At 44.6% G+C, this 25127-nt stretch overlaps 1 long non-coding RNA gene across 1 annotated transcript in view; it reads right to left on the reverse strand.

The window, feature by feature from the left end:
- The window catches only part of LOC135990740 (uncharacterized), a 56312-nt gene that overhangs the window by 28089 nt on the left and 3096 nt on the right, over nt 1-25127 (reverse strand). The window contains exon 2 of the long non-coding RNA XR_010606459.1: nt 24412-24493. This is a non-coding gene — a long non-coding RNA (uncharacterized LOC135990740). The remainder of the gene's footprint in view (nt 1-24411; nt 24494-25127) is intronic.

Consider the following 25127-nt stretch of genomic DNA (forward strand, 5'->3'; position numbering starts at 1 on the left):
CATGGGAGCGTAGGAGGTGCTGGCAAATCCTTCCCAACATGGAGCAGCCTCATGCAGAGTGGAGCAGCCCTTACATTGCTGTAAGTGATGTTAGGATCTGGCTTTATCCTCGGGCAATTGCAGAATTTGGGGAAGTGGTGGCAGGGGGGAATGATCAGAAAGCTGGCAGAAATTGTGTAATTGGTGTATCAAAGGCCCTTCTCCTCTCCTCCAGTCACATTCTAACAGTACCCTGTTTTATTCTACGTGTCAGTAAACAACAAAGTCATTACTGATAAAACTTGCCTTAAGCAACAAGACACATGTGAGCAATAAAGCACTGAGAGCCACATTTGCAAAAGTGTGTGTGCAGAAATGTCTATTGTACAATGTATAAGCAGCTTGTGGTCTGGATGTGGCAAGCAGCAATGGGAGAGGAAAAGGGGAACAGATGGAACCTGTACATGAGTGACAAGAGCGGACGTAGGCTCAGATCGAGTTTTGTAGTATGCAGAGGCTGAGCTTTTGGAAAGCCTTAAATAATAACCACATTTTAAGGAGGACTGCACCAATGGGGCATGCAGATAAGTACACCAAATGGTGAAATTGCAGAGGACACAGCAGTGGAGACAGTGATATATACAGAGCATATGAAAAGTTTGGTCTGACATGCCAGCCATGCGTACAATCAAAGGTGTGCACATTTTAGAAACATCAGCCTCCCTGAAACCTCAATGACTTAGCAATAAAGCATCAGGAAACGATAACTTGGGGTCAGAAAGGTCTGAGAATTCCACACAGCTGAAATAAAGATTGAGCAAGAGGAATTAGCATCAAGAAATGAGATTCAGATGTTTAAAGCTGATTGTCTGAACTAAGTTAATATAAGGCACCATGTTTCACTTCAAAACGTTTGGATCGTGCAGCTGGGAAGCCCTTCCCATGATTGTGAAACACAGCAGCTCACTGTATCTCAGAAGGCTGGGATAGATGTCTCCGCCTAGACGCAAGCAGGCTATAAACGATAAATTGGGATTACAGCCTTTACTGTCCCAGTCCAGTTTTACCAGTTCCCTGGGCCGCTAGCACAGCAAACAAGCCCGGCAGCAAGGCTGTATGAAGCTCCTACCTTCATATATTCTGGACTTGCCCTCTCCATCTCCCTATGGACTGCAAATTCTCACTCTCTTTTTTCCAACTGCGAAGCACTCTGACAATCAGCATCCCTTGTTGTCTGACTTTCAGCATATTCAAGAGAACACCTATTCAGCCGTCCAGCCTTTCCAAGGGATATTATCCTCTCTCCATCCCTTCCACCAAGCCTAGTGTTGGAGTTCACAGCTTTAGAAAATTATATTTACAAACCTGCAAGCATGTGAGATAATCACATTTTCATTCTTCTTCACACACACACAGGAGGAGGCCTTTACTTGTATTCATGCAGTCCAGCACCATGACCTCCTGTGTGGGATGCTGCAAGTCCATAAAACTTGCACACTTTCAGTGCTAAACTTTTTATTGAGGCAAATCTCAGATGGGTTTATATCAACTTACAGATACACACATATTGCATAAGCTTCTTCAGCCTAGCAAAGTAATCTGAGAGTCTGAAAGTGCCCACCTGAAAACCACACCTCACGGCAAATGAGCATCCCATTGGTATGAGGGTTTTTCAGTTGGGCAATTCATTTGGTTCGTAGCTTTGTAAAATTATATTGCTGGTGGGAGTGGCTCCTTCCTGGGACAAGATAACACACTCAGCAGTCCTGGCTGAGAAACTAATTAAGTGGAGACGAGCCTAGATTCTCTAACAATATTCCATGCACTCTCTGCTCATGGTGGCCATTACTCGATTGGGGTGATGGTGTACTGAAGAATTAGACAATGCAAGTATTATGCTCTCATATTGTAGATCTTTTTCCCTGCTCTGTTCACACATGTTTTCATGGCAGGCGGACATGAGTAATACTGTTACAGGCCAAAAGTCTCTGGTATATCTCTAGTGAAGCTAAAGACAAATTTGACACTGTGATTTATGTTGTGACCAAAACAGACCAGGGCGTGTTCTCTCGCTCATCAGCATATGGCACAGCAGAGCTCTTATATCTGGCAAGCCCTCCCCCCACAGCCACCCCCCCAACAAAAAGGGTGGCCGGCCCTGAGGAACAGCATCTCAGGGAGGGCTCAGAGGCAAAGGGCAGAGCTGTGCCAGAGGATGCTCGAACCCGGGCCTGTCCCCTCTCCTGGGGTAGACACAGTCAGGACAACGTCACTCCTTTCACAGTTTCTCCAGCACTTGCTGATTTCAGGAGACTCCGTTCAGCATCTTGTATCACTTGAAGCTGAAGTGCAGAGCCTGGGTTTTCTGCTTATGCTATGGGAAGTTGGTTGGGGTTTGCCCTGTTGCTGATGGCTTGAAATTTCCATTGGCAGCTCCTTCCCGTTTCCTTTTCAGACATGCATCAGACAGACCCTGAGAGGCTGTACAGGTTTACCAAAACGGTGAGAAGAGAGGACATTCCTTACCACAATAAAGGTTTTAATGTGCCTAGTCAACACTGAAGCAGCAGAGGTAGACCCTGATGTCCTGTCAGGTGCCTTTACCTGCATCCTGCGGATATGAACCTTGGTGCCAATGGTTACCCGAAGTCTTTGTCCACGGCTCCCGTCCTTCCTGGGGGGCCAGCCGGCACACTTAGACATCAGCACTTAGGAGCTGGGAAGCACGCTGGGGCGTTTTTTGATATAAAATTTGCAGCACTGCTGCTGCCTTGTAGAGGGTTGGGTCATTTACTGCTAATAGTGAAAGGGACTGCGTGCGTGCTGGGGTGGCATATGTCCCCTTGCGTCCCCAACACAGGATGAGACCTCTCAGAGAGATCACGTGGATATATACCAAACACATCCCTGATATAAACAGGTCTACTCCCACTTCCCATGTGGGCCATGCGGGAAGGCAGGACTTGCTGCCTGGAGCCCATACCTGCCTACAAACCTTGCAGTCCTGAGACCTCCTGGCCATATGGCACCTGTGTCTGGGGACCTCCTGTCCACACAGCACTGAACCATACCTGGCAGAGAGCTGGTGGAGCCTGTGGCACCGTCCCACGTTGCTGCAGCTGTGCGCAGGAGCTTCGGTTGTCTCCAGTAGCTCCTCTCACCCCACCCCATCAGCACAGAGACTGAGTAGTGCCAGGCATACCACAGAGGTGGGGATGAGGAATTCTACTCCCCTCTGCTTTCCCTTTGCCCCTCCATATTGTGCCTGCCTTTAGAATGACCCAAATTATCCAGTAATGTCACGTAGCAGCCATAGAAAAGCTCAAACCAGGCAAGCTCCCTGTGGAAATCACCTGAGGGAACAGGCTTGTCTCGACACTTAGAAGAACATCCCTGACCGGTTACTTCTCTCCCTGGCCTGTGATTCACTCCCCACTCAGCACTGCCTGATCGCATTTCGGTTGCCTTGGGATAAGAATCATGTTATTCTTTGCTCGGGTCCAGGAAGGCTCTGATGTGTGTTGGAATGTATCTGGCTTGCCACAATTAAAATTATTGCTAATTTCATAGGGGAGGCATTTTCATGCATTGCCTTTTTTATAGAGGGCTTTTACAGGGTCCACCCAAAACACCAGAGTCACAACACAAAGAAATCAATAAACACCTTGGCATGGTGCTTTCCTTCCCTAAATTTGCATCAGGCTTGTTTACAGACAGCAAGCCAGGAGAAAAGGGTCATTTATAACATGCGCTGTGGCATTGCTCGCCTGAATTTTAGGAGTCAGCAACTTTGATAAATTCTTGACGCAGCTCGCAGACAGTTAAGAATGTCTCTTCCGCCTACTGCAGGAAGCTGGTCACTGTATCAAAGATCAAAGTTGCTCACACCAACGCAGGAAGGTTATATGCAAGCAAAAAGGAACAATGAAAGCTTGTATTTGGATTGCAGGGTTTTGCCGTTGTGCACATATTGGTCTCTAAATTTGACCATAAAGTGCTTGAATCAATTCACAAAAAACCCACTTTCTGCAGCACCACCCATATTACTCACAAGCTAATCCTCCTGCTGCAGAGACAAGATACTCTGTTATCAAGAAGTTTGATATGACTTCGAAAAGATGAGTTTATCAAAAATCGTATTAGAGACTTATTTACAGAGTGTAATGACCTTAAGTGGCTGTGCTCTAAAAAGGCTAACAAAAGAGTATGTAATCTGAAATGGGCATATATCACAGGGAAGTAATTTCCCTCTGTTATACATACAGCATCTGCAGAACAGGCAGAACTGAAGCTCACCATATCAGTCAATTATTTCAGGGAATTAAGCTAAGAGAAGGCTTTTTATACATCTCCAAAAATCACAAAGGTAGATGGGGTCTTTTCCAGAAGTTGTTCCTGAACCCAAGTGTCCCTGGGATAAAGCATAGCTAGGAATTAGCGTTAAGAAACTTTTGGCCGGCTCTGGCAGCTTTGATGCAAACTTCACTGCTGCCGGAGTCACATTCCCGACAGCTGCAGGACTGCCATGGGAGGAAAGAACGCAACCCAGTGTGTCTTCTCTCTCTTCTCCTCTCTCCTCCCCTTCACTACAGGATAAGAAATATGAGAAAAGACAAATAAACCAGATTTTTAAATAGTTTCAGCAGCGTTAGGGGGGTCTTGCGCACAAACAGGATTCAAGAGCATTTTGGGTTGATTTCCTTTCATTTCTGGTCTTTCTGCATCCCTGCTCTGTTCTGGTTTACTATTCTCCAGCTCCCTGTACAAACAGGATCTTTCCTCAACAATGTTCTGCCACATCATCTTCCTTCCTTTGTATACAGGCTGATACTGCGTGTTACACACCACGCGGCTTCCTAAGGCACCTCGTTTCTCAATGCTAGCAAAAACAGGAACCAAAAGCAAAGCAGCAATAAAACACTAAATTCTCGCTGTAGTTTAAAATTGAACCCTTGAGAGTTTCCGATTCAAGATGACTTTTCGGTTAACGGATTTTTTCTAGTTTAGTGCTTTGGAGGCCGTGCTGCAGTATACGTGCAAATGCGGCACTCGAGCTTTTTATCAGATTCAAATGCCTCTCCAGCGAGGTCTGCAACACTGACCCACACTTTTCCTCCTTTTTTTTGGAGGGTTGAAAAGTGAAGCCAGCTGAGCAAAGTACACATTGCTTCACTGTTCACCTCTTTTCTCCCATCTTGTAAGGCTCGCTGTCTGATTTTTTGCTCCGGGGAGATTAGATAGCATGTCTTCAGGGAGAAGAGAAAACCACAGGATGCACTGCACATTGCACAAATGCTCTTGTTATTCTGGGGCCTGAAGAAACGAGGAAGGAAGCTTGAGGGTGGTGGTTTGGCAGGTGTGGGGCCTTTTTTACACAGACTTATGTTTTAAGTGGTAGCTCTGGGCTCGGGGATGAGCAGGGAATGCCTGTTTCCCCCACCCCTTCTCTGTGTCACGACACAAGATGTTTTGGCCTCCCGAAGAAGCAATGTCACCCGCTTGCTCAAGCTGTGCTTTGGGACTCTGCTGCCTCGTGTTTGTGGGTCAGGGCTGCAAAGTGAGACAATTCCTCCCTGCAAACCGGCAACGGGGCAACGTGGCTGCTCCTCTGCTGCCTGTGACGGGGATGCTGCTGCTGCCGCCCCGCGCACACAAAATGGATGGGGTTAGACTACAAAATGGGTGAACGACAACACGGACGCCAAGCTTGACGCAAAGGCCCAATGAAAACGGTTTGGATGCCACCAGATACAACGCATCAAAACGACCTTTTCTAATCCCACTAGATTATTTCTAGTGGTTTAGGTAACACTGCTAGTGATCCCATTACAGTTTCGAATGAACTGCATCCTTTGGCAGGATGCTACAGCCTGCTCTCTGCTAAGCCTTGCACCACGTTTGAAGGAATTCATTAGTTCTTGGTGGTTAATTATCTATGGAATAACATATCTGGGATCCCCACCTTAGAAACAATCTAGAAAGAAACTGCAGTTTTTAGGGCTGGATCCTGCTCTGCTAAAATATGTGTCGGGGCAAAAAGGGTTTGCCTAATATCCTCCACCATGCGGATTCTCTGGGGCAAGTAGGTGTTGAGCCACATTGTTATTTTAAATGACAGTAAGTTCTTTCTCCAGCAGTTCACTGCTTACTTTAATGAACATTTAGCAACTTAATTATCTTTAAGACTGCTACTCTTCTGTTACAGATGGCTGAAATCGGTCAGTGAATTCAGAAGCTACTGGGGGAAGGGCAGATATGCAGAAAAGCACAGACTGAGGCATGTATGCAGCTGCCCATGCGATCACAGACCCTCATTTCCATAAGAAATCAAGCTGAAGCCATTTCAAGGTGAGGGACTATGGTTAATGCCTCCCAACACACTCATTAATACATCCGAAACGTGTCTCCTTGTCCACCGACAAGGAGAGTCAGTCAAGTACAGCCTTAGCCTGGGGAAGAGGAGCTGCACTTAACCGAGATGGGTTTCACGGGGACTGCTGGGCGTCACGGCTTTTTCGGATGTTTTATACTGCTGATGTGCCTTTGTACAGAGCTGAGCGAGGTAGGCGACACGGTGGGAGATCTCAGCTCCTGTCTTTGCTTTCTTTTGCAAAGGACAGAATAAAATCTGCTGATGTCCACACCGGGATGGGCAAAATCCTGGCAAATGGAAGGGCTACGCAGCATTTTGCTGCTATCAGAAGGGAAGACAGAATTTCTGACACAAAGTATCCTGCTGCCCTGCTTAACATGGTCTCCAGGGCCACCATGCCATTTGTGTCAGTCACCTGTGAGGAGCACCCTTGCAGCGCTCACAGAAATCTAATCAACTTTGCAGCTGGACTCCAAAATAAAATGCTTTTCTTCTGAGGATTAAAAGACAAACTAAGAAAAGAAAGCCACACAAGGAAGTCTGATGTTCCAGCTTTGGTATCTTAATTTTCTTTTTTTTTTTTTTTTCCTTTTTTTTCCTATCTTAGTAGTATCATGACAGCTAACAGAACCTTCCCAGTTCACGTGGCAGCACAGCTTAACTGTGCTGGTAAGTGGTGAATAGATGCTTCGCTCTAGCGTGGCCCTAAATTGTAGCATTAACATGTGGTTATAGTCAGAGAACACATTCGGTAGGAAATGGCACCTTGTTACTTCCCAGATTATCTGCTCCCTATGGGGTAAATATTCGACACATCACGCAGGGCTTTAGCAGCAACATTCCTATTAAAGTAAATGGGACTTGAGCGAGACTAAATCCAAGTGTGCAGTGCCGGAATGTTATACCTATAAATCTTCCGTGTCTTACGCTCTCTGCTTTATTCGCTGACAAAAGACAAGTGTTTGCTGCCTTTGTAAGGTTCGTAAAGCACAAAGGGAGGGTGTGTGCTCAGCATCGCTTCCTGCAGCACTGCCGGCAGCTCCAGCCCCAAGCGGGCAGGACTTGGGGAGGTTCCTCGGCCAAGGGGCGCCGGCTGCAGCCTGACCCGCGGGAAGGATCTGCCTTTCCGAGCAAGCGGTCCAGTGCAGTTCTATGCCACAGTTACACAGCAATAAAATCACGTTTAAAACAGCAGCTACCTTCACCAATAAAATATTTTAGGCAATGGCTACCTTGCAGGCCCCTTCAAGGGTATTAAGCACGTATTAAGAAATTTTTCTGTAAATCTTGTCTTCGGTTGTATCTGTTCCAACATGGTCGACAGGCACCTCAGTTCACATAACAGCAAAGGCTGGGACAGGCCCTTTGCTTAGGATAGCTGCCTTAAAACAAATAACTTGTTTGAGTTTGGAACAAATACCCTGCTCTCCAGTAGGCATAATTTCATGGCTTAATACAATAAATGTAACCTACATGTGCATGCTATGTCAGGCAGCGTGGTTACTTCACTAGATGGCGTGTGGCCATGCCTCGTAGCAGGGAGAGAAGGGAGAAGAATTAATTCAGTGTGCAACTGGCTGTGCTGCACTCCTGCCTCCGCTGTGCCTTTAACGATGTGGATCTACGAGTTAGCATTGCAAGGGTGAAAACTGAATTTCCAGGCCTAGGGACAGGGTGTCCAGCTGGAAACAGTTTCATTTTCAAAAAGCTGAAACTTTTGCCTGAAGAGTACTCTTAGGTCAGCAGTGGAGCAAGACTGGTAGAAACGGGGTTTACTAGACCGACATATCTCCTAAGCAGAGCATGTTTTCAGAGACACAAGTTCTTCAAATCTGAAACAGGCCAGAAGAAGGGCTTGTGTGTCTGCAAGGGTGTCTGCTTTCTACAGCGTGGTCAGCTGGGCTGGTGAAAGACCTTATGTCTTCCTATAAGTTCTGTCTTGCTTATTGCCTGACACCATCGCTGCTGCAATACTACTGAAAAAAACGTGCAAAAGTTTGTATTGTTCTTCAAAAGGCAAGCCATAAGGTTAATTTGTGCTCTCACTTACCCTGGTGTAAACCGCAGTGTAGATGTCCTCTTTTGTTCTTTTATTAACTATTTATGCCACCAACTTTGGAGGAGAACAAGACTCAGCTCTGCCCCGAGGCACGCACTCTCCTGGGATAACACTAAATCACCTTTGCGGGGCAGTTGCAGTGCATGTGCAGTAAGAATCTGTTCCTTTCTTGCTTGGGAAAACGGGCATTAACTCTTCAAGGTCTCAGACGTGACTTGCAGAAGTGCCGGGATCCATCAAAGATGTTACCGGTTCCCCAGCATGCACCCCAGCAGCGAAGCTTGCCACGGCCAGGTTTGGAGGGATGAGCACCCTGGCTCCCTCCGCAGCTGGGGGCTGAGCCAATGTGCAGTTTCACAACTGGCCTAAGCTGACCCTACAGCCAGGCTCCTGCCAAAAGGCAGCTCCCTCCACTGCTGACACTTGTGCTCCTTTGGCTGGAGGGTCAGTGGCGCTGGGGGCTGATTGGTCTTGGTACAATCCTCCCCTCCTCTTTTTCTTTTTATTTCTTTTTTTTTTTTTTTTCCCTTTTGGTTAATTTTCAGTTGGCTCGGTTGCTGAATTGTTTGGCTGAGTGGCTGGGTGGATGCTGGGGCTGGCACAAGGAGATAGTTAGGGGTGCTGAGATGGAAAGTGCAAGGCGGGTCTTTCCAGCAGCAGTGTGGAGTGGGCTGGCAGGAGTCAGGGACGGCGGTGAACCCACAGTGGGCTTCATGCCCTGCAAACCTCCCCAAATGCCGTGGGAAGGTCAGGGCAGGCAGCTGCCTTGGGATGGGGTACTAACATTCCTCTGCTCCTTTGAACCTAAAGAAAAGGGGTTTAACTACCATCTGTTAAAGAATGGTGCCATGAGGAAAACACATCTGATATACATGCAAGTGAGGGGTTTTCCTGTGGTATTTAGGCCTAAGGTGTTTACATTTTACCATCCAGCTATGCACCCACCCTTCAACTGTGTTCAGTGCAACACATGCACTACATTTAACACCTGCCACACCACGGTTATAGCTACAACAGCACCTTACACCCTCGCTGTATCAGCCAGTGGCGCCAAAACATGGACAACACTCTCTCCAAGAACAAAATGATGCCCAAAATCAAGTGGCTGAGTAGTTTAGGGCTGATGGCTGTTCCTTATGGGAGTATTTGTTGTAGGTGCCTGACCTGGGTGAGGGTGCCTGGAGAAAGAGCCAGTGCTGCAGCTGCATGGAGAGCTATGGAGAAGAGGACCTAGTGCTCACACTGATAAGGAAAAACAGAGACAAACACAGGCAATCAGCTGAACAAGAGGTTCCCTGGCAACCCCTGAAGGAAGAGTTTGTTCCTCCCTTGTGTGTCAGGTTTGAGCAGGCACTGTAAAATGAAGCTACACAGTAAGACAAGTTCTGCCAGGGTTAACCCACAGCAGCCTCTCCACTCACCTTCCCCCGAAGCAAAGAGGGATTAGAGACAAGATGTTAATGTGAGAGGAAAATCAGGGTCATAGGATGGCTTATCATCAGTTCTGTAGGAGAGGCAGGTCACTACCTAACTTTCTTATTATGTATTTCTATGAAATGCACCTCCACATCTTTGATCAGCTCACTCAGCTACCTTGGCCTCCAGGTGCAGTTGCCTCAGCTAACTCATTTGGTTCCCATTTCCCCATGCTGTTACTCAAATTTAGTAAGCTGAAACATCCAGATGAACCCAGAAAAAGGTGCAAGTTATGTCCTTACTGTATCTACTCCAAATAGCCTATGCTTGAAAATCAACATACAACACTTCTCTGCACCTATTTACCCATATTCCCTCAGCTCAGGCTCCTGGTTCTGGCTCCCACTCTGCTGTTCTTTTGCTCAGCTGCTCTTGGGCTCCCAGGGTTTAAACCTATCTTACTGTCAGTATAGTTTGTTTCAATCCCAAAATTGTTCTAATACTTCTCTCCCTCTAGTAAACTTACATCCCAGTAAGAAAGAGCTGTTTGGGCTATAGAGAAATGCTGCCAACTACTGCAACAGGAAAACATTACAGCTCCCTTTTGCCCCAAAATAATGTTTTCTTGTTGTGGGTAAATAGCTGTTCCAGTTCTTCCAGGAGCAATAACCACGGGCCTCTCTTTCTCCAAAGGCAGCGTGATGTCCCCCCTCCCAGAGAGAAGCTCATTGCCACAGGGCTCTGCCCAGCAGCTGGGGGAGCAGAGGACGAGGAGACCAGCAGAGAGGAAGCCAAGAGGGATGCTTCAAGAAGTCACTCCTGGAACAGGATCACATGACAGAAGCTAAAAAAGCTATTCCCCACCAGAATGGCACTCAAAGGACTTCCACCTGGCTCTCCTCTGCCCAGGAAGGGATCTTATTTGGTTCCTTCTCCCTCTGCTCTGTGCCCTGGAGCCTGTTATTCTCAAAGTAAGTCTGTCCACGTAGATGTCTGCAGAGAGGCAGACGGTGTTGGGGGATCCAGAGACCTGGGCTGTGTTTCATGTGGTGCCATCTCATTTCTGCATCTTGAAGCAAGTCCTCTTGCCCACCTCCTTGCCTAGGTTTATAGCATCTGCTGCTCGGGAATGTCACAGGGCCCTAGGACATTCACTGTGTTGTCAGAGCAGCTAGCAAACAACAGGTTCATTTTAGCTGGGCTTTCCAGGTACAAAATAATATAACTGTGAAACAAGGAAAGTAATGCTGTTTATCAAACTCCATTATAGCATGAAGAACAGATAAATAGATCCCATAATCAGAAGTTAGTCCTCCAGCTACGGTCTGGTTTTATTTGGTGTGAGTTTTGCCCATAGGACCTCTTTCCTCCCCAAAATACACAGGTCTTGATTTTCCTGACTTTACTGAGGTGTGAACCTGTAGTAATTTCAAAGCAGCTACTCGAGTTCCATTAGTATCGATCTACTTTGAGATGAACATTAGCCTCATTAGGCTTTACTTTGCTTCCTGCCCCACTGCTCGTCAGCTAAGAGTGGGCTGAGATAACACCTAAGAAACAACGCTGGTGCTTAGAGCAAAAAATCAGGACGAGTGAATCCAGTCCCAGCTCTCCCACTCACAAGAGATGAATCCCTGCCCCTTTTAATTTTCCTTTCTGTAATGGGAGTAATACTGATACCTCCTATAGCAGAGGCATGACTGCTGCTTTGGTTTGTAGAACACGTTGCCATGGTCAAAGCACATCTCAGTGAAAGTACAAAGCACTACTGGTGTTTCTAAAGTATGTGATGCTTGTCCTAAACTTACCCTTTCTGAGCTGACACTTGGCATGTCTGGCCTCCTATTACATCTCTACTATAAAATAAGCTGTGTTTTGGGTGAACTATTTACTAAAATGTAACTTTAAAATTTTAAATTTTTTCTATCGGTATACATCATGTTTAGTGCATATAACCCAGATCCTTAGTGCTTCTGAATGCCAAGAAGCTGTGTAAAAGGTCTGTTGTCAGACAAACTACTTGTAGATCATGACAACAGCATGAACGAGTGGCATGAACGAGTGGGTTACATAACTGACGAGCTAATCACATCTCGGCAGGCAGAAAAACATTTATTTTCTTGTCACCTAGCAATACGACAATGGATTATACCTGCTTCTTTCAAGTCTTGCTGCAAAATGTGCTTTGTCTGTGGATGCTCTTCCAGCAACAAAGGGTGTAGTGTAGTAGGGCGCGTGGCTCTGGATTCCTAGCACGAGGCCCTGACTCTGAGGCTGCAGATCGCTGCTGTCAGCAACACAACTCGTTTAAGCTGCATCCACCTCCCTTCACAGCCCATGTTGTGCATCCCCACGTACCACTGAACCCGACCTCCACCACGCTTTCACATCAGTGTAGCAAAGCAACACGATCTCCAGCACAAAGCAGGTTAACTGGTTGAGTCTGAGATGGGTGTATGTGAGCAGGTCCTCAACACTGTCCCCTCTTCAGCGCTGCGGGGTGCCGTGCAGTGCTGCTCATCACTGACATGGCAGTGGCTGGGGAGCATTCCCAAGCTGGTCCTGGGCACAGGGTCTGATTCCCCCTCTCCCGCAGATGAGCCTGCGTTTATACTAGGTCTTTTGGATGTGTAGAAAATGTGTATCATATTCCTAGCAGACACTGCTGAAGCAGGAAATGCCTTAAATATATATCTGGCGTTGCACCACGCATTACCAGAGCCATGGTTGTCTGCAGCACACTGAGATACGCATGTCCTCTGCTCATCAAGAACTGCTCCACATTGTCTGCGCACATTGCAGCTCAGCCTCTCCGGGGAATGCTGTGTTTGCTGGTAAATTTGCACACCAGCCAGCGCTTTGCTTTCTGGTCTACGAATGGTGTAGCCAGAAACTGGCTGCTAAGCTGGTATGCTTCAGAGAGGATAATACCATCCTTTTCCAGGCTGTTTATTGTTTACCAGAGGTGCCTAATTTCTGACAAACAAAAGAGATGGATTCTGAGCAATTTAGCAATAATCAAGAGCAGGGTGAGCAGGATGGCTTTACAATACGTACAGCGCTGTGCGTAGGGCTCAACAAAAGCCTGCAATACCAGCAGCTTGCAGATGCTGGGCCCATACACTGCCACGTTAAAGATAATGGCAACAAACTTTGTCTGCCCTGCAAATTGCAGTCAGAGAGCATAGAAACCTCCAAACTAGCAACAGAACAACTGTATGGGAAGCCTATGACATTAAATACATGAAAGGGAAGCCTTGGGACTATAAGAAGGAATTGAGTACGTTCAGCACAGAATGGGTACTACTCAAGGGGCTATTTAAACATCATTTACTAGTTTCGCCTGCTAGCATAGCTCTGTCAAAGTCAACAGACATCAAAAGTTTGCGCAGATGAAGTTTACTCAGGAACAGAAGAGCAAAGCAAGACCTTCCACTTCGATCAGCTTTGCCCCTTGGCACAGAAATCCTTCAGAGATCTTTTGGGGTTTCTTTTGTCATTTGATGAGCTTGCTTCTGACATATGAAACCACGTGAGCAGAGCCATATGACTGAGGCAGGGAGGTAATTCCAGGCACAGTTAGGGTGTGTGTGGCAGGGTTCATTTCATGCCAGTGCCATAACAAGCAGTGTGCTCCTTACCTGCAGTGCAGCCTCAGGTGCTCGTGCTCTGGGACCCAGGTGGAGAACCCGGGTGATCTGTCCCTCAGCTGCGTTACACACGCAGAGCTCAGGACTATGAACTGCACTGCCCTGCGGATGATGAACATACAGACTGGGCTGCTATGACTTACGACAGCATATAAGCATCCTGGCCCTCCCTCCCTTCACCAGTCTCCTCTGCTCCTGTTTCATGGTATCCTTCTGCCCCTTCCTCCTTACAGACAGCCACCCCTAGTTGGGGCAGGTTGGGTAGAGCAGTGACATGGAGAGGGCAGTCAGGGTAACGCAGAGAAATGGTGCCAAGAAAGGGAAAATGCTACAATAAGGTAAATACTCTGCACCCTCTAGCACTCTTGTTAGTGTTTGGCCATAAGCTAAACTGTTTCGGCTTATTTGTCTTAGTCCTAGATACAAGGCGCATGAAGGAATTGTCCAAACACAGCAGAGAAACCTCTAATCTATAGTCTGCCCTGCAGTAATGTTAGCGGTGTGGGTAGAGTTCATGGAGCAAATGTAGATGTTTAAACTGTAGGTGTCCATTTGTGAGTTAGTCACCTTAGGACACGGTTTTAAGTCAGAGAGAAATAAGCACTTTTGGCATAAGATAGAAATTTACACTCAGTGGAGCTAAATTGTGCCTTGTAAGCTCCTGCTGCTCCACGCTGACAACACAGGGAGTTGGGCACGACCAGCTCACAGGTAAACGTCTAAGCGACACATGTCAAATGATGGGCAAGATAAATCACATTTTGTACAGCTTCATTTTGACATCAGGGTGCTACACGCTGTGGGGCTGCTGGGAGCAGAGCTTGGGGGGTGCCTGGTGGGACATGCTTCGGCACGGAACCACAGGGGGACAGATTCAGAGGGACAGAGACACGCAGTGACAGACATGGCAAAAGCCTTTGGGAACGTGGCCGCTGGAGCAACCATGACTTCATTAGACTTGCTCAAGATGCCCTCTAGCCTAAACCTTTCACCTCATTTAATGGTTTCTTGGCCTCTACCCCTTATAATTCTGAAATGAAAAAAAAAATCTCTTTTGACTCCTGTTTTCAAGCCAGAGCTGTTTGATTTCAAACACTGCATTGAAGCCTGTGCTACTGATTGATTTCAGGTTTATTATATTTTCCCCTTTGAAACATGCTACAGTAAAAAAAAAAAACTGCACACTTTGTCATTTTTCATGTAGCCCCCTCCCCCTTCCCCCTTTTTTTTTTTCAATCTTAGCAAATGCTCAGTCTTTTCCACTTCAATAGCCTGAAATTCTCCCCTGGGAGCCCTAAGCTCTTTAAATATTTTTAGGTTGCCAGATTTCTTATGTTCTCTCTCCAGGAAGCCAATTTCGTTTCTAAGCTCTTGAGAGTAGTCCAGCTTCATCTTTTGCGCACTCACTGCATCACAATAAAATGCTGCCTAATTGCTGCCTCAGCTGAGTCCCAAAGGTGCTGGAGTTTGTCTCTAGGCTACAGTTGTGGACAATAAACTCTTCTCAGACTGGAGTTAAGCCTTTTTATTATTTAAATCAGAGTCATGTAAAATTAGTTTACTAGCAAGTAACCCACAAAGATCTAGTATGGAAAGAAACTCCCACATATTGTTTTCCGACATGATGAGAGAATGATCAAAGATTTGCAAGCAGCTCACAATACAAAATGTAATAGAAAGATAATATCTAATTCAGCCAAAAAGACACAAGAATGTTTTTGTGAGCCTAGGAGTTACGCTCAGACCTCAGCTCTTTGGTGTTCTTCAGCTTCAAATTGAAACTGGTGGTATGAAAAACTCTCTTCTTTCTTCTAGTTTATCCATAACCTGAAATACCTATGGAAGAAGAAAGGCAGCTGCAGATAAATGCCAGATGAGCAAGAACCTTCTGTTCTCAGTCTAGCATAATAGCCAGAGGATTCAGTGAGCATTTTGCTAGAAAAACACCAAGAACATACTAAGACCGGGTGGCCACACCTCCCTCAAGCTTGAGAAGACCCTGCCAGCAAGGGACAAATAGACAATACAGGGAGTGAGAATGAACAAATCCTTTTTCTCACCAGGACCATGTTCAGCCATCATCAATAGCAGAAGAAGACATTTGTACACTGCATACACGTGCATTTTCTCCCTTCATGTTCCTTGTTTTAATCTGTAGTTTAAAGCGCTTATATTTCTGTTGTAAAATATGGCTTCTGATGATAGTGCATACTCCACAGACATTATATTAGAAAGACTTATTGATCGTTTTCTGAGACTCTAATTCCTTAAGACAATGCTTGCTTTGGGTGCATTTGGTGCTGCGTGCTCACATCCACGGTCTTAATGAGGCAAAAAGTGAAGCTGGAAGAGACCTCCAGATTTTCTCAAAACAGACTGTACTTCAATTAGAAAAGGCCAGACATGACAGCAGAGACCTGACACAGCCTCTGCGCTGGTGCTGGCAGCACACCTGCAGCCCGGGTGAGTGAGGATGGGACACGTCCACGTCACGACAAGCCGATTCAAAGGGCTCTTCATACGGCTGCTTCCGTCAGCAGCGTGCGTGCACAACAGGCAGAGGGATCTGTCTGCAGCAACTGCGCGGGGACTGTTAACCACACACCGTGCGCTCTCTGCGCGGAGACCCCTCCTGTTGCCGGGGTCTCTCATTCCTCATTTACATTTGTCTTGATCACTTCTCGAGAACGTCATGGCAGACACGGCGTGGACCACAGAACCTCCGTTACTAATGGTGACGCACAAGAGAGGAAGGATGCGCAGGTCTGAAGTCGATTTTGGCAGGCAGCAGTTAGAAAAGCTAGGGCGCAATTTCAGCCTTATTCAGATCAATGGGAATTTTGCCACTGATGTCAGTGGGACGAAGACTTCGCTCCACATGTCTGCCTGTAATCGGAGAAGACGTATTCTGTGAGTCCTGGAGACTCAGTGAAAACGGGACCCCACAGAGTTCATCTTAGATTCATCATCTGAAATAAAACTACGTGGATTCTTTGTGCCCTTTCTCTAGTTATCTGTAAAACAAGTACGATAATGCTTTGAGTGCTAAACAATACAAGGTGTGTAGGAAGACATAATATCTTTTATTAGACCAACTGATATAGTTGGGGAAAAACTGACAAGCTTTCAGGCTTGCCTGAAATGCTTTGAGATGCTCTGATGAAAGGTGTTTGAGCTGTGCAAGGGATCATTAAATTACATTCTTCCTCTCTCTGGAAATCATTTACTGATATTTCAAAGGAAAGATGCTGTACAGAAATAACTGATTTCTATTGCAAGTGCTGTCTGGAGCTAAATATCTTCCTTCCTCTCTCTTTATGAACCAACCTAAAGAAAAATATGTTTTAAATTAACATGTTAAGAATTATTTTGTGGTATAATGCATAGTCTTGTGAAATGTTCTGTGTTAAGGATAACTCACAAGATCCTCAGGCATATACACACAAACAAAATGGCTGGATTTCTCTTTAAAGCTTTGTGGTAATTATGAAGGTATCCCTGTAAAGAAATTAGAAAGTGTGGAAGCTCTGTGAAAACAGCTAGTGGGAAAAAAAAAAGGCAGATATGAGTCAAAAACTACATTACGCTTGTAAACACTGCTTAACAAGCCCCCAGATTTTCACTACTGAGTGCGGGCATCATGCCTTGGAAAGCTGTGGACTAGTCAGTGTCCACAAGAGTAACAGGAATAACCAAACACTTAACCCCCTCCTCTGCCTGACTTGATCAAGGAGGACAGAACGAACTGAGAGTGCTCGTTCAAAGTTAGCCAGGAGTGACAGACCAACACTACTACGCTACTGCAGCTGGGAGCGCAGGAAGAAATATCCCTGCCAGCAGTGGACCACCGAGCTTACTGCGGGCCATCAATGGGTATGTGAGGGAAGGGGTTGGTCTCATTTATCTTCTCAAAGCAAGCAATGATGAAGGAAGGCCCAGGGCCCCAGGGTCACCTTGTCTTACAGCCTCCACTGCAGTGTGGTGGACACACTGTCCAGGAACAGCTCCAGTTAGCTGCAGGGCAGGGGCCAGAGGGACCAAGACCTTCCTCTTCCAGTCTCAAGTTCTTAACTCCACTTACACTTTGTCCAAAAGGTTTAACTGTACATAAGTGTCACTTCACTAGTACTTTAGTTCAGTGTCAAAATACAAATGATGTCAAGAACAGAGAAAACGGGAGTGGGGGGGTGGAATCTTTAAATATGTAAAAAGTAGTTGCAAAAAAGGATTAAATAAACTTTTGTTTGTGTCTACTAGAACAACAAGCATTGGGGATAAATTGCAGCAAAGGAGAGTTACATTAAACCACTAGGCAACTGTCCAGGATTAAGGAAAATTAAGCATTGGTATAGACTGCCTAGAGAAATGGTGAAACTTTCATCACTGGAATGTGTCAAAAATGGCTTAAATAAACATAATCAGAAGTTTCACTACCGATGCTCGTCCACTGAAGCAGAGAATAGACTTGGAGATTAGTCTGAGGAAGGTTACAATGTGTGACCAGGTTTTCCTGGGTGTATTCTCTTTTTTTGTCCCCCTGGAAGATGCTGTTGAAGACTTTCTGTTTGTTTGAGCTTCTAAGATGCATTCCTCTGAAAATATTTGTCTAAGACCGGAGGGGCCATTTATCTTCTGAAGTGCCTGTTCCTATCCACTGATCACGGATACAGACTGGTTTGGTGTGGACACCTACTTATTGAATCCGTAAAGTCAGATGAGACAATCCCCATCCTTAGTGACAAATTGTGTCATTTCTAATATATTCCTAGATATAACGCTCAAATCTCCATTATTCATTTGAACTATAATTATTTCTGCATGTATGAGGTGGCATCCATAACACATAATGTTATTTATTGTCCTGTATTAGTAATTTTATCACATTATACTTTGATTCCATATGGTGCAATGAAGCTTTCCTATGCAAGGGGTGGAAAGCTTCTACACAACAATTAGTATGATCTATTCCACTTTTGCATGCCATTCCTACTGAGAATATCACTGAAATGTATGGTATCTCAGGAAGGAGAATTTTATTTTTAGATCTAAGAGCCAGCCAAAGCTCTTCTGAGTCACAGGTAGAGCTACTAACTAGGAATGTAAGCGGCTTTATTTCAGGAGTTTGTATGAAATGCTGAGGTGCTTCTGATATGTGGTAACAACCACTTCTGTTTTCAAAGTCTGCATACGATTAATATAAGTACTCAAATCATCTGTATGATTATGTGCTTACATTGTGTTCATCCCATCATAGGACTAAAACTGGGCACTTAAGATGTGTCTACACTATGTCCTACACTGAGGTCAAGGGAACAAGCTTGAGCACCCAGTCGTCCCCGCTGCTTCTTTGCTAGCTCTCTCCATGGGGACCTGTTTAGGTACAAACCACACATTCAAGATAAGGCACGGATCTTGGCTAGTTCACTCTTGGGATTGCCCCCAAACGGCAGTAAAGCCACGAACATTATATTTGGCTCCCTCAGACCCATGTTAGTCTTTCAACACGATTCCTGCAGGCTCTGCGCTCTCGGAAGTGCAGAGTGGGGACACCACAAGGTGCACTTATGAGTTGCAGGGTACAGGGCTACATGGCGAGGACGGAGCAGTCTGTAAGAGCTCAGAGCAGCTGGGGCTGAGCCAGCACTCACCACTGAGCCTGGGGATGGGACATTGCTCCCTCTCTTGTGTGGACACATGCTTTGGAGCCACTTGCACATCATGGCAAAGGGCGTGTGCCCACATCAGCCAGCACTGCGCAGAACAGTGGTGCTAGAGGCTGCTTGCAGGATGCAGAAAGGTCCCAAGGACTGTCTTAGTAGGAGGGGGAACTTTTTGGTACCTCAGCAAAACAGAAACCCAGAATACAAACAACAATAGTGACCAGGAGAAACAGCACAGGATCACGTTTCCCATCTTGAGAAAACTGTAGAATATTATTCTACTGTGCTTTTGCAACAATTTTTTTAAACAAACTTTGTTCTTCTTTTGTAACCTGTAATTATGGAAACCCAAATCTTACATCTTCTTATGCACAAGTACCTAATCATACATACATTTCTGCACTGTGAAAGGATGCGAAGTGTTAAGGCTCTATACTGGTTTTGGCTGGGATAGAGTTAAATTTCTTCATAGAAGCTTGTATGGGGCTACATTTTGGATTTGTGATTAAAATGGTTAATAACACAGGGATGTTTCAGTTACTGCTGAGCAGCCTTACACAGAGTCAAGGACTTTTCTGCTTCTCATACCAACCCATCAGCGAGTGGTTGGGGGGTGCACAAGAAGTCGGGAGGGGACACAGCGGGGACAGCTGACCCCAGCTGACCAAAGGGATGTTCCAGATCATATGATGTCATACTCAGTATATAAACCTGAGGGAAGAAGGAGGAAGGGGAGGATGTTCTGTGAGATGGTGTCTGTCTTCCCAAGTAACCATTACACACAATGGAGCCCAGCTGTGCTGGAGATGGCTGAACACTTGCCTGCCCATGGGAAAGAGCGAATTAATCCCTTGTTTTGCTTTGCTTGTGAGGGTGGCTTTTGCTTTACCTATTACACTATTGTTCTCTCAAACCAGGAGTTTTCTCTCTTTTACTCTTCCGATTCTCCCCCCATCCCACTGGGTGGGGTGTGAGCAACTGTGTGATGCTTAGTTGCTGGCTGGGGTTAAAACACAACGGGCTCATTTTGTAACTTCATTACATTTAAAAATGCATCAAGCATGAAAATTAAACAGAACACTTCTCCTCTCTCCCTTTTTTTTTCTTTTAAGGTGATATGAAAAATGATTTGAATGAGGAAACGCATACAATAGAAGAAGACAACAGCATATATAGGTTTAGCTCCAGCTATGCTTCCTTGTGGATTTTTGCTTCGTCCTTACTTGATTCGTTAGGAATGTTTTCATTCTTACTTTCATGGAGAAGGACCAGAAAGAAGTGAGTACTTCAGCTAAAAGAAGCAATTAGCCAGGTCACACTATGGAAGGTCACAAATAAATATAATTAAACAATCTCATCACAGGTTATTAAGAAGTCTACTTGATGACTACTGAACTTTAAAAAGCAGCACAAGATGCTGTGTAAAAATTAGTAACTATTAAAAATTATTAACCGTTTTCTCACCTCATTGGGTCTGTGGCCAGCATTCCTAATATGTGCTTGTTTTAAAAGAATACTCTTTCAAAACAGGATAGTTAATTCTGTAACAACATGAAATATCTTAACTGCCAGAGGCTGGAAAAGTCTCCCAGTGTCAGTCACTAGTGGCACCAAATCACTCTGAACTGGAATGACTTTTAATAATCAGGAAATGAAGTTTTAGTTCATAATAAGTTTGCAGCTGAGCCCGGGTGGTTTTAGAGGTTCGCACACAAGGCAACTGAACCTAGCTTGTTGTAGCCTGCATTTCTCTACATACAAGGAGCAGCCATGCAGCCTGTGGGTGGGATTCAGCTGGCCAAATGCAGACATTTCATACCTAATATGAATATCTCACACGGTTCATACGAAGCACCATGTAAAAGGCCAGTTGTTCCATTGATTTTGAAAAGCATCTAAGGCAACTAGCTCACGTGCAGATGTCCACACTGTTGACCACTCACATTGGGTAAATTGCATCCAGTGTATCTGCTGAAACATAAGCAGCTCTTGATGGGGAACTTTTTAAGCTACTCAACCATTATTGCATTTGCTCTATGTTAGTGGCAACATCATGCTTTTAGGAGTATTTATAAAATTTAGCATACCTTTTCATGGTACATTTGTAAATCCTATAAGGTATTTTGTTTAAATTATGACCATTTCTACGTGGATAACAGAGATATAAAACTAGATTATATCTTTCTTGCAGTGACACAAACCATAATAAACCTCCATGATATTTGTGTAACTGTAACTGTATGAATGAATGTAATTGTAATGGTATGAATATCGTGTACTTGAACAGAACAATGCTTAGATACAAGACTCAATCTCCTTAGCTTACATCCAGAAGCTCCATATACCTTTTTCTTGGTGGCATACTTGGCAAACAGGCCCCCGAGTTTAACAACTCATTTCTGCCTCTTGCTGAAGTTCATCATTTCCTCGGGTGTGCAGGTTTAGCTGTTTACAAGGTCATGCGATAAACCAAATCAGAGACATGATCTAGGTTAAAACACCTTCTTTCCTAGGGATCCTTTTAACCCAGATGATTTCACCTGCCGAGTTGACAGTGCCACATCAACAGCTGTGCTAGCCCAAGTGACAGAGGGATACACAAGAACAAGTGTTGAGGGGTGGAGACCAGTGAAGGCAGTTCTATTGCCAAGGAAAAGATGCAAAGAATAGCACAGAACAGCATTCAGAGTTGAAGAGGCTCCTCCAGACGATAATTCAGAGCAGAGGCCTAACTAACATAGTCTGAATTGCTCTCTGGAGGAGCCTCTCTCACTCCTTCAACTATGCAAGGCATCTAGGGAGACAAGCCTCCTAATTTAGGCATCTAAGTTAGATGTTTAAATGCAGGCAGTGAATATTCCTCTCGAGAATGTTAATGGCATATTACAATAATTTAAAATATGCTTAAAATATGTTTAATCAAAGTTGTGATACCAATACACAATCATGTTTCTCATTTATTAGATAAATGAACAACATTAACAAAATGCACATCATCCAAATACAGTCTAAATTCTGAAGTTAAAAAAAGATTCCTAATTTTACTCTCAAAATATGAACCAGATTAAGTTGTTCACATGGAAACCACTGCATGTTCCCTATAGTAATAGCATTAGGGGACCAGAAAGGGAAAAGAGATTCTTCACAATGATCACCAGCATATCTTATTTAACTTTCTTGATCTCCTTAGACATTTCTTTAAATTTTCCAATTAGGAACTTTGGCTAAACTTTTTCATCTGTAATTACTTCTTGCCATTTACTACATTGCCCCTACCTACTCAGTACTTTTTACACATTCAGTGATGGGTGTTTAAGAAGTTATCGATAAATGACAGAAGTTGTTCTTCCAATACAGATGCATGGCCTCTGGTGGGCTGACTCCTGCCCTGCAGAATCTTGTTACTTAGGTACACACCAGAACACCAGTTTCAGTGCGTCTTTCTCCAACATAATCATCTTCATTGCCACTGATCACAGCACTATTCAAAGGACTATTTGAGACAGTCCTGGAAAGGATTACCGATATGTTAAAGAATGCTCTTTAAATGTAGTTATCTTCTGTTCTGGATGAATGTGTTTACAGGAGCAGATTGTTAAAGCCAATTCATCTCACACTGCAGAACTGGAACTAACATGCCTAAGAAATCAAAAATGCTGGGCAAGCCATTACTATGTATTAGACTGTGCTTTGTTTCTTCTAGTGGTTTGGGCATCTACAGAGTGTGTGCAAAAAGCTGCCCAATAGCTCTCCTATTTGAAACTGTCGCTGTTAAGTCAGAAAAATATCTACAGGGGAAGGAGAAAAATATCTACCAGCATGACTTAAAATTAATGCCTGTGCCTGAGTTAACAGGCTCAACTGATGCAACCATTTGGTTCAAACTATCAAAGCCTAGTATCCTATGGTTTTGTATCCATTTCCACTTAGCCCTCATCACTTCAATAAAACAGCTTCCCATGGGTCAGACATGGCTCTGCGACTGTGCACAGAAGTAGGTGCTGCAAGTAGCACTTAAGCCTGGAGCTGTCGGTCATTTTATGCATGCAGACTGGGCAGCTTGTTGCAGGAAAAATCTTTAACAGCTAAGTTCTGCCTGCCTTGGGCTCAGCAGGGGCACCAGCTGAACCCATGTATTCTGCCATGCTACTTACTACAAAACTAAAAGGAACTCAGATACCGTTAAGACCTCGACCCTTTTGTAAATGTAATTGAAATTGCCAACGAGGTTCAAAATTACTGCAGTGGGACAGACCGTGTGCAACTCCAGAAGTGTCATATATTTAGCAAACCAGCCTAAAATTCACACCCTACCATGACGGAGTTATGACCAAATGTTTTTTGCTTAATTGTGCATCACAGGAGATTTGTTGTTAGTTGTCAACCTTAGCACACAGACTAAGGGAACTCTGCCACTTGCTACTGCCTAGCGGTCTGCCACAGGACTGAGATGACGTGAATAAACTTTTCTTCCCCTGTCCTGGTTTTCACTTAAGAGTTGCTGACACACAGCTCTGTGGGCCTGACTCTACTTTCTCTGAGGCTTCTGTCCAAGTCTTCCTCTCTCCTTGACTAATGTAAGCTACTTTCTTATTCTTTCTCCAAAGAGTAACACTCTAACACATGCAAAATGCTTCTGCATGTTAAGTAGACACACAAAAGAAATGCAGTATCCTAGTTCCTGTTAATTACTATAATTTCTGTCCAGAGACTCAAAGCAGAAGAACTGTGTTTTTCAACCTACTGTGGGCTTGCTTCAACCCATCTCAAAGATCTGTCTTGTTTTCTACCTGTGTTTTTCATTAATCTGGCATTGACTTGTTCTTTATCATTTTAATTAACCTAGTCGTAACTGCCATGAGAGCCTTCTCTCTCTACAGCTCCAATGATGCAACAAATACTTCAGGTGGGACTCCTCTCACTTGTCTTTAGGTATCTACAGTGCAAACACTTACATTTATGCTGATCAGCTAAGTCTTCCATAAGCAATGGAAAAAGATTAAACAGATTCAGGGCACAGTCCACCTTCATCAAAGTGGGAATTGCTTCCCTGAGGTACTTATCTCTCTCTCTCTATCATGTGAAAAAACTTAGATGAAAGCTAACTCTGAGGCAAAGGTCTACAAGAGAGATGTCTACATTTGACCAGATAAATACAAATATCTGTGTCCATTCCTACTCTCACTTTCTGACTTAACTGAAATATCATTTGAAAATCAACTGCTTTCCCTTGAACTGTTCTCTGTTAAAAATTCATAGCATTTTGAGATGTACCTTGTGTGAAAGATGTTGACTAAATCCTTCTGTGTTGCCACTCTGTCACAATTTCTCAAGGTCCAGACTCTGAGGCTCTTTCCTAGGAGAGAAATTGGTGGATGTGTCATACTGACAGATACCATATCATAAAAATACCTAAGGAGAAGAACAATTATATGTGTGTATGAAAATTAACAGTGTGTGTCTACTTATGCCTTTACTGAGTTGTGCATAATTTCACTTGGAAGGTTAATGCCCATGAATACGTAACATGCACCTTCTTTTCCCCATTGCTTCCCTATTGTTTTTCACCTTCCATTATATCAGCATTTCTGAACGTAGCCTCTAAGACCTTTGGTAAAGAGTTATGTTTGCATGTGAGCCTTAAAGAGTATTATGAAGGCACAATAATTCCTGTAGTCTAATTAAATATAATTGCAAGGGGAAGGGAAGACAAAAGCAAAGGGCAGTTCATAATTCATAGACATCTCATCTGTTTTCAACTTTCCCCTGCAGAACTTTGTGTGTGGGAGGAGGTTACAAATGAAGCTGCTACTTTGTGCTAAAAGCCTGTGCCAGCCATTTGAGTCAGACACAGTCTATGGAATTTATGCAATGATAACCAAATCAATTCAGAAATCGGTTTTGTTAATCTGCCACAGACTCTGAGAGTCGATAGCTTTAAACTTATCTGACAGTATCTGCAATTAGTCTAGCTGAAGAGATGCTTTTGG

This window comes from Caloenas nicobarica, chromosome 1 (assembly GCF_036013445.1).
Source record: "Caloenas nicobarica isolate bCalNic1 chromosome 1, bCalNic1.hap1, whole genome shotgun sequence".
NCBI lineage: Eukaryota > Metazoa > Chordata > Aves > Columbiformes > Columbidae > Caloenas > Caloenas nicobarica.